Genomic DNA, 17574 nt, shown 5'->3' on the forward strand with positions numbered 1-17574 from the left:
AACACATATCTTCGCCTCTCACTCACGCCTTCTTCAGACTGTGCGGCGTCACCTGATCCCTAATCACATGCCACGGCTGTGACGCCGTACAGTCTGAAGAAGGCGGAAGGAGATGAGTGAGAGGTGAAGATATGCACTGCGCATGCCCATGAATCCCAGCCACGCAGTGTCTTCTGATTTATTCACACTGCGGGGCTGGGATTCATGGCCTTGCGCAGTGCATATCTTCGCGTCTCACTCATTTCAGAGGAGCAACTGTTGACTGTGCGGACTGCACTTCCGGGCAGCAACTGGCGGTGTTGGAGCCCAGGGCTGGGAGTGTGAGGATGACTGGGATCGTGGTGCTGTGGGTGGAATTACACTCGGTCTCTGTACAACAGTGCCAGAGGTTCTTCCATGGCGATCCTGTCAGGAAACCAAACCAGCTGTGTGTGAGCTGGAGGAAGAATCTACAACACGAGCTGAAGACTTGGTAGGTGCCGCTCTTGGTTGGCCTAGGTCTTCAGTGTGTTTTTGTAACTCCACCACGTGCTTGGTCCGCACTTGTTTCCACATATTTGCAGTATTGAGGTTGCTGACACTTTTCCCTCTTTTAATTTTCTGATGACACAGCTTGCATTTGACAAAGTAAATGTCATCTGCAACTGTGTCAAAAATAGGACCAGGCACTGCAAGTCTTGGGAGCACCCGTTTTAGGCTTTTGGAAGAGGCATGCTCCTAATGGGTGCCGAAGTGGAGCCTAAAGGCAATGCAGTCTTCTCCCTCCCTATCCCTCTTTTGGCCGTTCAGGGAATCTCTATCTCAGAGCTGCTCCCACCACCTTCCTGTACCTCACACCATGATGGGTCAAGGACCTCATCATCTACACAACCCTCTTCCAATAATTGCTTCTCCTGGGAATTCTCGGCAGCACAGTATGCACCAGAGAGTGGCACCTGAGTCTCATCATCAGATGCGTACTGAGGTGTGCTGACCGGAGGCACTGGCCCACCCGCCTCTTCAGATTCAGAGAGACAAAGCTGTTGGGCATCACTGCATACTGCCTCTTCTTCCATTTCTCGAATGCTGCTTGGCTGGCCCCCTCTTTCCAAGCCAAGAGATTTAGAGAACAGAAGTAGAGATGGCTCCTGTCCTGGGCTCTCTCACTTCCTAGGAAATTTGGCAGGTGGTGAAGAGACAGATGGGTCCTCTTCACTGCTCTGTGCCTGAGAGGATGTGGCACTAATTGAAGTCGATGCATTAGCTGCCATCCATCCTACAACGGCTTCAATTTGTTCGTCCCGCAGGAGCAGGGTACGGCGATCTCCTACAAATCTGCGCATGAAGGACTGTTCCCTGCTTAAACTGGGGGATGATGAGTCACCGGTGCCCGCAGCAGGCACAGAATCACCACGTCCTCTGCCTGCTCCACTCCCACGACCATGTGCCTTACTCCCTGCCTTCTTCATCTTGGTAGACTGATAAAGAACGGCAGAAATGTACTAAGGGCTTAGTGTGCTTATTCCTGAACAGCTCGTAACAGGTATAAGAAACACTAATTTTCTAAAGTCTGGACTAGACTTTAATATGAGCTAATGTGGCCTACACAACAGTAAAGTGGAGTGTTTGGTGAACTTTATTAACTTTTTGTTTTTTTCGCAGAACAGACTACAGCGTGAGCTGCACTCACATACAGACTGTGCAGACAGCCGTGAATGGTGCTGTAAGGCCAAAAAAAGCTCCTCTATGTACTCCTATATAGTGTTTTTCCACAATCTAGCAAGATACGGATGGAAACCCACTAATAGGATAAATTTGAAAAAATGTGCAGCAGGCAGCACTAATTGAAAAAAGGACAATGGAACAGTATGAGGCAGTGACGCACCCTGAGCTGACTACAACCGGCTGTAGCGGCAGAACAGACTACGGAGTGAGCTGCACTCACACACAGACCATGCAGACAGCCATGAACGGTGCTGCAAGGCCAAAAAAGCTCCTCTATGTAATCCTATAGTGTTTTTCCATAATCTAGCAGGATACGGATGGAAACCTGTTATGGACCTGGTGGTTAGGAGCACCTGGCACGACCTGATAGTTAAACTCACACAGGACAAGCTTTGGGATGTGGGAGCTCTCCTGACCGCAGGCCCTAATCCTATCACAACAACTAGAAATAGCCGTGGAGCGTTCCTGACACTCCCTAGACGCCTCTTCACAGCCTAAGAGCTAGCTAGCCCTAGAGATAGAAAATAAAGCCTACCTTGCCTCAGAGAAATTCCCCAAAGGAAAAGGCAGCCCCCCACATATATTGACTGTGAGTAAAGATGAAAGTCACAAACGCAGAAATGAAACGGGTTTCAGCAAAGGGAGGCCAGATTTACTAAACAGACAGAGGATAGGAAAGGTATCTTTGCGGTCAGCACAAATAACTACAAAAGACCACGCAGAGTGTGCAAAAAGACCTCCGCACCGACTAACGGTGCGGAGATGCCACTCTGCATCCCAGAGCTTCCAGCTAGCAAGACAAAATCATGATAACCAGCTGGACAAGGAAACAATGAACAAATAATAACTATCAGGAACTTAGCTTCTGCTGGAGAAGACAGGTCACCAGAAAGATCCAAGAGCGAACTGAACCAATGCAGGAACATTGACAGCTGGCATGGAGTAACGATCTGAGTGGAGTTAACTAGAGCAGCCAACCAAAGGATAAACCACGTCACCTGTGGAAGGAACCTCAGAAGCAGCAGCTTCACTCACAGCCACCAAAGGGAGTCCATGGACAGAACTCGCCGAAGTACCATTCACGACCACAGGAGGGAGTTCGACAACAGAATTCACAACAGTACCCCCCCTTGAGGAGGGGTCACCGAACCCTCACCAGAGCCCCCAGGCCGATCAGGATGAGCCAAATGAAAGGCACGAACTAGATCGGCAGCATGAACATCAGAGGCAAAAACCCAGGAATTATCTTCCTGACCATAACCCTTCCACTTGACCAGGTACTGGAGTTTCCGTCTCGAAACACGAGAATCCAAAATCTTCTCCACCACATACTCCAATTCCCCCTCGACCAACACCGGGGCAGGAGGATCAACGGAGGGAACCATAGGCGCCACGTATCTCCACAACAACGACCTATGGAACACATTATGGATGGCAAAAGAAGCTGGAAGGTCCAAACGAAATGACACAGGATTAAGAACTTCAGAAATCTTATATGGCCCAATGAAACGAGGCTTAAAATTAGGAGAGGAAACCTTCATAGGAACATGACGAGATGACAACCAAACCAAATCCCCAACACGAAGTCGGGGCCCAACACAGCGTCGGCGGTTAGCGAAACGTTGAGCCTTCTCCTGGGACAATGTCAAATTGTCCACCACATGAGTCCAAATCTGCTGCAACCTGTCCACCACCGTATCCACACCAGGACAGTCCGAAGGCTCAACTTGCCCTGAAGAGAAACGAGGATGGAAACCAGAATTACAGATAAAAGGAGAAACTAAAGTAGCCGAGCTGGCCCAATTATTAAGGGCGAACTCAGCCAAAGGCAAGAAGGTCACCCAATCATCCTGATCAGCAGAAACAAAGCATCTCAGATATGTTTCCAAAGTCTGATTAGTTCGTTCGGTTTGGCCATTAGTCTGAGGATGGAAAGCCGAAGAAAAAGACAAATCAATGCCCATCTTAGCACAAAAGGACCGCCAAAACCTCGAAACAAACTGGGAACCTCTGTCCGAGACGATGTTCTCTGGAATGCCATGCAAACGAACTACATGCTGGAAAAACAATGGCACCAAATCAGAGGAGGAAGGCAATTTAGACAAGGGTACCAAATGGACCATCTTAGAGAAGCGATCACAAACCACCCAAATGACCGACATCCTTTGAGAAACAGGGAGATCAGAAATAAAATCCATGGAAATATGCGTCCAGGGCCTCTTCGGGACCGGCAAGAGCAAAAGCAACCCACTGGCACGAGAACAGCAGGGCTTAGCCCGAGCACAAGTCCCACAGGACTGCCCAAAAGAACGCACATCCCGTGACAAAGAAGGCCACCAAAAGGATCTAGCCACCAAATCTCTGGTACCAAAGATTCCAGGATGACCAGCCAACACCAAACAATGAACCTCAGAGATAACTCTACTAGTCCATCTATCAGGGACAAACAGTTTCTCCGTAGGACAACGGTCAGGTCTATCAGCCTGAAACTTCTGCAGCACGCGCCGCAAATCAGGGGAGATGGCAGACAAAATTACCCCCTCTTTAAGAATACCCGCCGGCTCCGGAACACCCGGAGAGTCAGGCACAAAACTTCTTGACAGGGCATCAGCCTTCACATTCTTAGATCCCAGAAGGTATGAAACCACAAAATCAAAATGGGAGAAAAAGAGCGACCATCGAGCCTGTCTAGGATTCAACCGTTTGGCAGACTCGAGATAAGTCAAATTCTTGTGATCCGTCAAGACCACCACGCGATGTTTAGCTCCTTCAAGCCAATGTCGCCACTCCTCGAATGCCCACTTCATGGCCAACATCTCTCGATTGCCAACATCATAATTGCGCTCAGCAGGCGAGAATTTTCTAGAAAAGAAGGCACATGGTTTCATCACCGAGCCATCAGAACTTCTTTGCGACAAAACAGCCCCTACTCCAATCTCAGAAGCATCAACCTTGACCTGAAACGGGAGCGAAACATCTGGCTGGCACAACACAGGGGCAGAAGAAAAACGACGCTTCAACTCCCGAAAAGCCTGTACAGCCGCAGAGGACCAATTGACCACATCAGCACCTTTCTTGGTCAAATCAGTCAACGGTTTAGCAATACTAGAAAAATTAGCGATGAAGCGACGGTAAAAATTAGCAAAGCCCAGGAACTTCTGCAGGCTCTTCACAGATGTCGGCTGAGTCCAATCATAAATGGCCTGAACTTTAACAAGGTCCATCTCGATAGTAGAAGGGGAAAAAATGAAACCCAAAAATGAAACCTTCTGAACTCCAAAGAGACACTTTGACCCCTTCACAAACAAGGAATTCGCACGAAGGACCTGGAACACCATTCTGACCTGCTTCACATGAGACTCCCAATCATCCGAAAAGCCCAAAATGTCATCCAAATATACAATCATGAATCTATCCAGGTACTCTTGGAAGATGTCATGCATAAAGGACTGAAATACAGATGGAGCATTAGAAAGCCCGAATGGCATAACCAGATACTCAAAATGGCCCTCGGGCGTATTAAATGCTGTTTTCCATTCATCGCCCTGTTTAATTCGCACAAGATTATACGCCCCTCGAAGATCTATCTTGGTGAACCAACTAGCCCCCTTAATCCGAGCAAACAAATCAGACAGCAGCGGCAAAGGATACTGAAATTTGACTGTGATCTTATTAAGAAGGCGGTAATCAATACAAGGTCTCAAAGAGCCATCCTTCTTGGCCACAAAAAAGAACCCTGCTCCGAATGGTGACGACAATGGGCGAATATGACCCTTCTCCAAGGATTCCTTTATATAACTCCGCATAGCTGCGTGCTCTGGCACAGATAAATTAAACAGACGGCCCTTAGGAAACTTACTACCAGGAATCAAATTAATAGCACAATCGCAATCCCTATGAGGAGGTAGGGCACCGGATTTGGGCTCTTCAAATACATCCCGGAAATCTGATAAAAACTCAGGGACTTCAGAAGGAGTGGAAGGCGAAATTGACAACAATGGAACATCACCATGTACCCCCTGACAACCCCAGCCGGACACAGACATAGATTTCCAATCCAACACTGGATTATGGACCTGTAGCCATGGCAACCCCAAAACGACCACATCATGCAGATTATGCAACACCAAAAAGCGAATATCCTCCTGATGTGCAGGAGCCATGCACATGGTCAATTGAGTCCAGTACTGAGGCTTATTCTTGGCCAAAGGCGTAGCATCAATTCCTCTCAAAGGAATAGGATACTGCAAGGGCTCCAAGAAAAAACCACAGCGCCTGGCAAACTCCAAGTCCATCAAATTCAGGGCAGCGCCTGAATCCACAAATGCCATAACAGAATAGGATGACAGAGAGCAAATCAGAGTAACGGACAAAAGAAATTTAGACTGTACCGCACTAATGGTGGCAGACCTAGCGAACCGCTTAGTGCGCTTAGGACAATCAGAGATAGCATGAGTGGATTCACCACAGTAAAAACACAGCCCATTCCGACGTCTGTGTTCTTGCCGTTCAGCTCTGGTCAAAGTCTTATCACACTGCATAGGCTCAGGCCTATGCTCAGAGAATACCGCCAGATGGTGCACAGCTTTGCGCTCACGCAAGCACCGATCGATCTGAATGGCCAAGGACATAGACTCATTCAGACCAGCAGGCGTGGGAAATCCCACCATGACATCCTTAAGGGCTTCAGAAAGACCCTTTCTGAAAATTGCCGCCAGGGCACACTCATTCCACTGAGTAAGCACAGACCACTTTCTAAACTTCTGACAGTACACCTCCGCTTCATCCTGACCCTGACACAAAGCCAGCAAGATTTTCTCTGCCTGATCCACTGAATTTGGTTCATCATAAAGCAATCCAAGCGCCAGAAAAAACGCATCAACATCACGCAATGCAGGATCTCCTGGCGCAAGCGAAAATGCCCAGTCTTGAGGGTCACCACGCAACAAAGAAATAATGATTTTTACTTGTTGAACGGGGTCACCAGAGGAGCGGGGTTTCAAAGCTAGAAACAGTTTACAATTATTCTTGAAATTCAGGAACCTAGATCTATCCCCAGAAAATAAATCAGGAATAGGAATTCTAGGCTCTAACATAGGATTCTGAACCACAAAATCTTGAATGTTTTGTACCCTTGCAGTGAGATGATCCACACAAGAGGACAGACCTTGAATGTCCATATCTACACCTGTGTCCTGAACCACCCAAAGGTTTAGGGGAAAAGAAAGACAAAACACAGTGCAAAGAAAAAAAAATGGTATCAGAACTTCTCTTATCCCTCTATTGAGATGCATTAATACTTTGGGACAGCTGTACTGTTATGGACCTGGTGGTTAGGAGCACCCGGCACGACCTGATAGTTAAACTCATACAGGACAAGCTCTGGGATGTGGGAGCTCTGCTGACCGCAGGCCCTAATCCTATCACAACAACTAGAAATAGCCGTGGAGCGTTCCTGACACTCCCTAGACGCCTCTTCACAGCCTAAGAGCTAGCTAGCCCTAGAGATAGAAAATAAAGCCTACCTTGCCTCAGAGAAATTCCCCAAAGGAAAAGGCAGCCCCCCACATATATTGACTGTGAGTAAAGATGAAAGTCACAAACGCAGAAATGAAACAGGTTTCAGCAAAGGGAGGCCAGACTTACTAAACAGACAGAGGATAGGAAAGGTATCTTTGCGGTCAGCACAAAAAACTACAAAAGACCACGCAGAGTGTGCAAAAAGACCTCCGTACAGACTAACGGTGCGGAGATGCCACTCTGCATCCCAGAGCTTCCAGCTAGCAAGACAAAATCATAATAACCAGCTGGACAAGGAAACAATGAACAAATAATAACTATCAGGAACTTAGCTTCTGCTGGAGAAGACAGGTCACCAGAAAGATCCAAGTGCGAACTGAACCAATGCAGGAACATTGACAGCTGGCATGGAGTAACAATCTGAGTGGAGTTAACTAGAGCAGCCAACCAAAGGATAAACCACGTCACCTGTGGAAGGAACCTCAGAAGCAGCAGCTTCACTCACAGCCACCAGAGGGAGTCCATGGACAGAACTCGCCGAAGTACCATTCACGACCACAGGAGGGAGTTCGACAACAGAATTCACAACAGAAACCCACTAATAGGAGTAAAACAGGAAAAGTGTGCTGCATGCAGCTCTAATGCAAAAAAGGACAATTGAACAGTATGAGGCAGTGACGCACGCTGAGCTGACTACAACCAGCTGTGGCTGTAGAAACAGCATGAGCTGTACTCACACAACAGACCTTGCAGACAGCTGTGAACAGCGCTGCAAGGCAGAAACAAGGTTCTCACACAGCAGTTGCTAAATTAGCCTGGGTAAAGCACAATGAAGCAAATCGCTATCTCAAAACTGTCCCTCAGTCAGAACACAGCGTCCTGTCCCTAACTGAATTCACAGCAGAGTGAACCCAAAATGGCGGCGGCGACTTTTATAGTGCATCATGACATCATTTCAGCAGCCAATCACTACCATGCCAGTAGTTACATGCCTACCATTCAGAACAGGATGTGCCCACACTTCTAATCATTCCTCATTGGCTGAATTAAATGAAACTGGCTCTTTGCATTATGGGAACTCCTGATTCAGGTATCCGGTATTGCTAAAGTATCGGAACTCGGTATCGGAATTCCGATACCACAAATATCGGCCAATACCCGATATTTGTAGTATCAGAATGCTCAACAATAATGACTTGTTTTTCTTTACTTAGCTGCTTTATTCTTGCCATAGAATTTGTATTTACAGTCTATTCAGTAGGACTATCAGCTGTGTATCCCCCAGACTTCTGCACAACACAACTGATGGTCTCAACCCCATTGATAAGGCAGGAAATCCCACTTATTATACCTGACAGGGCACACCTGTAAACCATTCCCGGTGACTACCTCTTGAAGCTCATCAAGAGAATGCTAAGAGTGTGCAAAGCAGTCATCAAAGCAAAATGTGTCTACTTTGAAAAACCTAGAATATAAGATATAGTTTCAGTCTCCAAGACTTTACACGTGCTGCGCCGATTCTTTGGAATGCACTACCTAGGATAATACGATTAATCTCCAATCCCCACAGTTTTAAGCGTGCCCTAAAAACTCATTTGTTCAGACTGGCCTACCGCCTCAATGCATTAACCTAACGATCCCTGTGTGGCCTATATTAAAAAAAAAAAAAAAAAAAAATTAATTAACTGGTTCATGCAGCTTTACATGAACACCCAAGCCTTACACTATGGCTGGTCCGAATAACTATAGCAATTGTTACCATCCACCTCTCGTGTCTCCCCTTTTCCTCATAGTTTGTAAGCTTACGAGCAGGGCCCTCACTCCTCTTGGTATCTGTTTTGAACTGTATTTCTGTTATGCTGTAATGTCTATTGTATGTACAAGTCCCCTCTATAATTTGTAAAGCGCTGCGGAATATGTTGGCGCTATATAAATAAAAATTATTATTATTATTATTATTAGTTGTTTCACACTTTTTTGTTAAGTATATAATTCTACATGTATTAATTCATAGTTTTGATGCCTTCAGTGTGAATGTACAATTTTCATAGTCACGAAAATACAGAAAATCTTTAAATGAGAAGGTGTGTCCAAACTTTTGGTCTGTACTGTACAGCCAAGGCAACAAAGGAGTGGCTAAAAAAGAAGGGCACGGAATGGTCAAGCCAGTCACCAGACCTTAATCTCATAGAAAACTTATGGTGAAGGGAGTAGAAGCTCCGATTTGCCAAGTGACAGCCTCAAAAGCTTAATGATGTAGAGATGATCTGAAAAGAGGAGTGAACCAAAATTCCTCCTGACATGTGCGCAAACCTCATCATCAACTACAAAAAACATCTGATGTGCTTGCCAGCAAGTGTTTTGCCACCAAGTATTAAGTCTTGTTTGCCAGAGGGGTCAAATCCTTTATTCTCACTGCAAAATGAAAATACATTTATATAATTTAAAAAATGTGATTTTCTGGACTTTATTTTTTGTTTTCTATCTCTCAATGTTAAAATTAGCATACTCTTAAAATTATAGACTGTTCATGTCTTTATCAGTGGTCAAACTTACAAAATCAGCAAAGGGATCAAATACTTATTTCCCCCACTGTACATGGCAATGCCGTGTGGAGGACTACTAGGTGTCTTGCTTACTGTAATATATCGATAATATGGCATTACTTGGAGGCTGAGCAGGCTGCAATTTTGTCTCAACTCATTCATTTTAAAACAAGTGGTTTGAGAGAGTTTGTAAGGTACACAAAGTATGGATCCACAGATTTTGATTAGTACCATTTTAGGAATTTATGTAACAGGTAGATAATGTGGCTTTGGAGCCTAAGTTCAACTTTGGAACAAGATGTTAACACTTTGAGAATTAACAAGGGACTACACTATCATTGCTTTAAAACTAGTTGGATTCACATTTGCATAAGACTTTTTATAATTTTACATTATTAGTTTTTGGAAAGCAGTAATGTTCATAATTAAGACTGCTACAGTTTTACATGACATTCCGCCTCTGTAACGGCTGTATCACAGTGTGAAGTGATGGTTACAATCTCAGTGTAAGTCTTTAGGATTCAAAACAAAGCTACGGATCCTCATTCTGAATCATTGTAGATTTACATTGATAACATTCAAAAAATGACCTCCACTCCACACAGCAATGTGTGACTTAGTAATTTAGTAAGTAGAAATAAATGGCGCTATAATAAATAATAATAATAATAATAATAATAGGTCACAAATGTGGTGATGTAGTGCTTGAAATGAATGCAGCGAGACTGATAATGGGAGAAGATAATGGACAATTAATATGTTACTACACTAAATCCAGTAACACAAACATTATTATTCCTGGCTCACAATAAAATAACAAAATTCTATGGAATTGTTCTTTAGGAATCTTAAAAATCATTTTAGGGTTTGCTATCTTCGATCTTCGATCATTATATTTGGCATGCAGCATTTTGTAAATTACTACACAGATACATGAAGCCAGAAAAAAAGGAATACATGAGTCTTGCCGGGCATTAAAATCCAACACATTTACATTGTCAGAGCAATAAAAACATAGCCTTTATTTAAAAATAGTTTTAATTATTATACCATACAGCCATGAATTCTCAACTGAAGTTGAGTAGTACGATCACCGCGCTATTGGAGAAAGAGGGATCAGAAACCAACATTGATATTGCCCCTTAATATGCAGCAAGTCTGCCAATATGTTGGTTTTTTGACCCTCTCACGCACTCGTCCTACTTACTCCATGACATCACGCCACACCACGCCCCCTGCGCACCTTGCCACAGTCTAGACGTTGCTAATGGCCGGATCATGCCAGCGGCTATTACGTCCACATCAGCAGCTATTACCTCTAATGCCCTGCACCTCCAGGAGGATCGCTACAACGGGAGGAAGCTCCCATAGCCATCACCGGATAGAGTGATATCCTGCCCTGGAGAATACACAGGTCTTCACACTATAAGGAAGCACATGCAAGTGCCATTTACAACTGTCTGTTTCACACTTATGCCCTGTTACTCTTGGATGGTCACACACTAAGTGAACCCACGGCATCCTACCAATAGAGCAGGCAAATTAAGTGTCCTTTTAAACAAAGTACACACTTTTTTGCCATTTGCCTCCTATATTGGCAGACTCGCTGCATATTACGGGGCAATATCAATGTTGATTTCTGACCTTTCTTTTTCCATTAGCGTGGTGATCATTCTATTTTTTAGGTAATTCTCTAGCAACTCAGACAGGAACAGACACAGAGCCAGTCACATCACCAGCAGCTTTTAGACCCCTTTCCTTAATATTTGTAAATGCCAGTGTTTCTTTTCTTTTTATCTCTGAAGTTGAGTAGTATTCTCCCTTACAAAGATACATTTCCAAGGATCAATATCTACGAATCAGAAGACATTGTTCATTTAAAAAAGACTTTATTAAACAACTTCAGGAATAAAGATGATGATTCCATGAGAAGGGATTATCTGAACAATATTAAAAAGTCAGCATTTAGGAAAACATTAAATATGTAACACAGTGATGCTCTGACCCCAAACCAAATGAAGATCTGCAACAAGACCGTATTAGATTGATTACCACCGTTTATTAATTCTTAATAAGTTAGAGAGGTTGAGTAAAATGTCAATTTTAATATATCGCTTCTCAACTGCCTGTCTACCTGGTGACCACATCATAAGAGTGATTTCTGCAGGTTTATAACATGCATAAACACTGAAGTTTTATATACATGGTACAATAGAATTTAAAAAATCCCAGACCTTGGGATTCACTTACCAATAGTTTAGGAACCATCCGCAAAATATCGGACCACTGTTCATCCTCAATCAGTTCCAGATCTCTTTCCCTTTTTCTTTAATGGGATTTTGCTATTTGTTCAGAACCCTAGTTGTTAAGCTTTGGTAAATTAATGAGATCATGCCCGATGGTGTTTCAAATACTATAATAATCTCTATTAAAACATTTTTAGTGATTTTTGCATTGTGTAATTGCACCTTCCTATTATATGTGTGTCATAGCTGTAAATATCTGTAGAATTGTGAGTGTGATAGATTATATTCATTCTGAAGTTGTTCTGCTTCAGTCCTTGACCATCTGTTAACTGGCTAATATGCCTCCAACCAACCCATTTCCATTCTTAAAACCCTGATAATTTATGTAGATCAATCAACCAAGGTGTCTCCAAAATAGCAGTAAACTAGATAAGTGCTTCTTAGCAAAGAATATCACACGTGGAAAACTGGGTAGTCGAGAATGCCCACTTAGAGTGGTGTTTATCTATAATTCTTCAAAATGATTGGTCACTGCTCACATGTCTTATCTTGAAAAGGCGGTGTGGCTTAATACCTTATTGATTGCTCTCCAGACTCAAATTTTAGTGATGCCCAATTGATAAAAATTCTTGATATGTCTAAAACTATGCTTTCCTTTAAGTCTAACTGTTTTACACTTCTCATCTATAGCGTGATGAAGTATATTACTATGAAGTTGACTTTGCTTGTAAGTACTTTACATTTCAAATGAATTTCATGTTTTGTTCTTGATTTTGTTGTTTAGTTTTATTTCATGTTTTTGTACTTTGGTCTCAGTTTTGCTGGACACCTGAGTGTCAGCGCAAATTAAAGTTTTTATCTATGAATTCATCTAAAATGTACACTATGATTTACCTTAAATATTTCAAAATTGTTGTTTGGTCTTTTCTACGTCTGATCTTGAAAAACTAGACCTCAATAAGGAATATAATTGTACTATTGAGTAGGTACAAACCTTCACATTTCCTATGTGTAAAATACACAATCTTTTGGGGCCAGAACAACAGGCCATTAAAGATTAAATACCAGACAGTCTGCAGAATAGTTTCATCAGATCAGATCTTTCACATCACCAGTTAACTTATCACTGAAAAAGGACATTAAAGCCTCAAAAAATTGCCACCAATTTAACTAACTCACTGACTGAGGTGGAACAAACAATACATAACTTTTAATAAACTCAATAAAATTATAACCTAACCGGTCCACCGTAATTTATAGCAGTCTGACCATCACTATGATATGTTAAGGTAATAGGCTATAATAAAATTCTAATAAAGAATACCAAAGCACCAGGAATGGGAACCCAAATATTTTATTCTTACTGGTATGTTCACACTTTAACATCAGAGATAAGTTCCATGGGTCAAAATTGCATAAATGCTAATTTCACATGTCCCACAAGCAGGTGGAATATACCGTATTTTTCGGACTATAAGACGCACCGGGCTATAAGGCGCACCCAGGTTTTAGAGGTGGAAAATAGGGGAAAAAAAATATTTGAAGCTAAAAAATGTGGTAAAATATTTAATAACATAAATGACATACTATTATATGTGGTGTTATTATATATAATAGTATGTTATTATGTTGGAAGCTGCGGGACAAGTGTGGTGTCTGTACAGTACTATATGAAGATGCTGGAGGGTGAGTATAAGAATGGGGGCACAGGGCTTATATTTAAAGCACCACTCCAGCACTGCAAAATAACATTGGAGTGCTGCTTTAAAATCCCATGGGAGAACTATAACTCCCAGCATGTCCTGCAGATCCTATGACATGCTGGGAGTTATAGTTCACCAAAGGAGTGGCAGAGTGCTTTATTGTGTTTTGTAAAGACTAACCTCTTAAATGTGGCAGCCAGCCACACTATGGTGAGGTTAAAGCTGGAGCATCCCATTACTGTACACAGAGCAGTCCCTCTTTCATTTCCATAGCACAGGTTATGAGGAAGCTGCAGTGGAGACTGGAAAGCCTGAAGGACCTGTGATGATGTCAAGAAGAGGGAGGGCTCTGAGCTGCCATGTGATGCTCCAGCCCGCCCACTCCTGACATCATCACAGGTCCTCCTGCACAGAACTCAGCGTCCAGCCCAGGCATGGCAGGCAGGTATGCAGCCATCTCCTCTCTCCCTTGGCCCCTGCTGCTGCCTCCTCTCCCCCGGACTCACAGACCTGCCCAGCTGCTGCAGGAATCAGCGCTGGAGAAGCCATGTGTGTCCCTGCTTAAGCATTTGCTGCTCCCGGCTCACCGCTCAGCTGATAGGTGGGCGGGGAGCCGCTAATGAATATTCACTGCACTTAATCGTCGGGAGCACATGGTTTCTCCAGCGCTGATTCTGGGCAGCGGGGACATCCTGAAGTGGGATAACAGTGCGATCCCACTCACTGCTGCCCCCCTCCCCACATGCTACATCCGTACCATAAGACGCACCCACACTTTCCTCCCAAATTTGGAGGAAAAAAAGTGCGTCTTATGGTCGGAAAAATACGGTATTTGTTCATTTTTATTTTTATGCCCTTATCACGGACCAAATATATTCCAGGATTATAGCCTTAACAAGATAATCCACAACAATTGCAGTTTGTCCCTAAAGATATATAGATAAACCACAAATTAATGACTTCAGTGAGAGCATCAATATATGACCTCCAACCATTAAAGATTATACAGTCTCTCAAAGTGCGTATTTAATTTTGTGGATAAAGGAGAGGGTTACATATACTTTTATGTTAAATTGTACCTCTCCTCTAAACCTGACTGGTGTCATTGATTTTAAAACTGCTCATATCATGCTCCCATGAACAAAATAAGCAGGGGGAAGGGTGGGCAAGTTAAATCCTACGAACACGGACTTCTTACTGTATGTCTGGTTTACTGTTCAGGTTCAGTAGACTAATGAAGCTTGTTGAAATGCTGCAGCACAGCCAATCAACAAACATTTCTGGTGTAGGCACTTCCGGCATGGCTGTGATTGACATCTGCACTATGTTAGAAAAACAAAATAATAAAAAATAACATGAGGCCCTTCTCTATTTTTGATAACAAGCACAGGTAAGCAGACAGCTGCATTCTGCAACCCTTCCCTGTATGTTTTATCTTGGCTGGTTATCAAAAATAGAGGCCCCCATGCCATTTTGAAATTATTTAAAGAAATAATGGTTTTGTGGCCCCCTCCCTTTTTGATATCCAGTCAAGGTAAGGCAGATAACTGGTGTTAGGTGTCGAGTTCCCGCCTCTGCACAGGGGGAATCTCGAACCATCTCTGCTGCGGTCTCCCATTCTTCTCCAGCCACAGTGGAGCCTGCTCAGTGGAGACGTCGGTCTCAGAGTCTTGCTCAGTCCCACTCTGTACAAAGAGTTACTGCTGCTTTTCCGGCTTCTGCCATTGAAGTCAGTGCTGGGCAGCGGCAAGCAGACACTTCTGGGACTAAGTCCTGCTTTTCTCGTTCTGAGCATGCCCTGAGTAAGATCTCTCAGTGGAGATCGAGGGTCACATGGTCAGATACTGCAGCTAAGTTCATTGGTCCTTTCAGGAAGGTCCTTTCAGTGCAAGGACTAAGTCCTGCTTTGCACACACTGAGCATGCCCAGGGCAAGATCTCTCAGTGGAGATTTTGGGTCACATTCTCAGGTATGGCAATCTCTTATTGGTCCTTCTAGGAAGGTCTTTTACTTGCTGTAGCTATATAAGCCTCGCATGGCCACACGGCCATGCGCTAGTGTACATTTGTATACATGTGTTTGTTGTGAGTGCAAGTCGTTCATTAAATACCCCTACCCAATTGTATGACTGTTCGCGTAAGGAGTATGGCTGCTACCTAGCGCCCGACTAACCACACGTTACACAAGAAACAGCGCCTACTGCTGTGACCGCCAGTACGGTGCCACGTGCCATTAGAGCACTTTTTTAACCCTAGTCAGGGTGGTTAGTGGCGTCCGCCAGTACGGCACAGTTGGCACTCTCGTGTGATTCAATTATTAGTTTTGTTACGTGCGGTACTGCGGCCCTGTGACTCAACAGGGTTCGCTTCCTTCACCCAGGGTGAAGTTAACCCGTGTGTGTATTCACATTGTACCGCCATATAGTCCGTCATTACTTGGCAGCAGGTTCCATCTCTGCATGGTGGACCCCGGGCTGCGAACACACCTTTCTCTGTCTGTCTTATTATTTGGTGCGTTCCGCTACCCTAACAACTGGGAGCTAGTATTCTCAGGCTGGGAAGGTCCATGGATATTTGGCCTTGCACAGCCAAAAAATAGCAGCCCGCAGCTGCCCCAGAAAGGGCACATTCTGTTAGATTCACTAATTCTGGAGCTTAGTGCTGCTCTTTTCACTTGCCCTGGTACATGGGCAAGCAGAATAGTATTTGGGGTTGATATATGCTGTGTAATATTCGATCAAATCAAGCTCTGAAGTTAGTAATTAGTTATGGGTCAGGTCCAGCAGACTCGGTCAAACGTCTTGAAAAAAGTTCAGTTTGGGTACCCAAATGGTAGCTGAACGTGAAACTAAACCTGACCCCATTCAGATGAATGAAGAGACCAAACATTGGGTGTTTACCATGCTGTCATCTGCATGATTGGCAAACACAGGCTCTGAGATTATTACTGCCGGTGAGTGAGCTACAGTATTGTTCCCTTGCTGTCAAATGACTAGGGTTGAGCGACTTTTAGTTTTTTAGGGTCGAGTCGGGTTTCGCGAAACCCGACTATCTCAAAAGTCGAGTCGAGTGGAATCGGCCGATTATCGCGAAAAGTCGGGGATCGACCGAAACACAAAACCCAATGCAAGTCAATGGGGAAGCATAGTCGGCAGTGAGTGGAGGCCAGGAAAACACCTACAGTGCCCATTTTAATGGCAAAAATATCCATTCTTGTTACTGAAGCTTGTCAATCTTAATTTACCTTATAATAATAGGCATTGGAAATTGGGGGTTATTTGGCTAAAGTTGTGGGGGGTAGGGCTGGTTCAATATTTAGTGGGCCCAGGTAATCTGGACCACCTAAGGGCAGTGGAGCAGGGAGAGTTAAGTATTTCAACTTTGCAAGTGCTGTGATCCTGAGCAAGCAGGGGGGGGCCCACTCGTTGGCATTGGCATTGGCACTGGCACAGGGCCCCTCAAAGTACGGCGGTGTGTTTGCACGGCGGGGGCGCCTCCCACCGGCAGCGACACATTTTGTGTACTATGAGGGACCCTGTGCCAGTGACGTCGCCAACGAGTATTCCCCCCACCTGATGAAGGAACCTGCACTTTCATCTGCACCTTCCTCTTTGTCCCCGTGTAAGGTGTTATGGTATGCGGAAAGGGGAACCTGACTTTCAGCAGGGTCACATTCTTGCTGTGTAGCGTGCACGGGGAATGTAGCGTTCTGGGTCAATGTACCAGCAGACTCATCTATCACTGGCTGGGCAATGGGCAGGATGAGGAGGAAACAAAGATATAGGCCCAAAGAATAAAGTGGGCTAAATGCAGTTCAAAATTGGTAACAGAACTACCCAGGGGGCATTGCTTTGTT

The sequence above is a fragment of the Ranitomeya imitator genome, chromosome 1 (assembly GCF_032444005.1).
Source record: "Ranitomeya imitator isolate aRanImi1 chromosome 1, aRanImi1.pri, whole genome shotgun sequence".
NCBI lineage: Eukaryota > Metazoa > Chordata > Amphibia > Anura > Dendrobatidae > Ranitomeya > Ranitomeya imitator.